This window comes from Buceros rhinoceros, unplaced genomic scaffold (assembly GCF_000710305.1).
Source record: "Buceros rhinoceros silvestris isolate BGI_N320 unplaced genomic scaffold, ASM71030v1 scaffold19756, whole genome shotgun sequence".
In the NCBI taxonomy this organism is placed as follows: Eukaryota; Metazoa; Chordata; class Aves; order Bucerotiformes; family Bucerotidae; genus Buceros; species Buceros rhinoceros.
In genome coordinates, this window is record NW_010417152.1 from 1 (window position 1) to 259 (window position 259).

The window sequence follows — 259 nt, forward strand, 5'->3', positions numbered from 1 at the left end:
GGAGGAGGGGGGCGGCTGCTGTTCTGCTGCCGGGCTGGTGTCTCGGCCTGACCCGGAGCACGTCTGACCTTCCTAAAAGCACACGGGTGTCCCTGCACAGGGCACCGTGGGCGCCGGGTTCTACATGAGACGAGGCTGGGAGGAGTCAGCAGAGCTGTCTGCTGCTGCGGGCTCAGCTGGCTGCAGGACCTCCCGCTCCACTGAAGAGCTTCTGCCCTGTTTCTGAGTGTATGTCAACAGATGATTTTTCTTCTCCAGG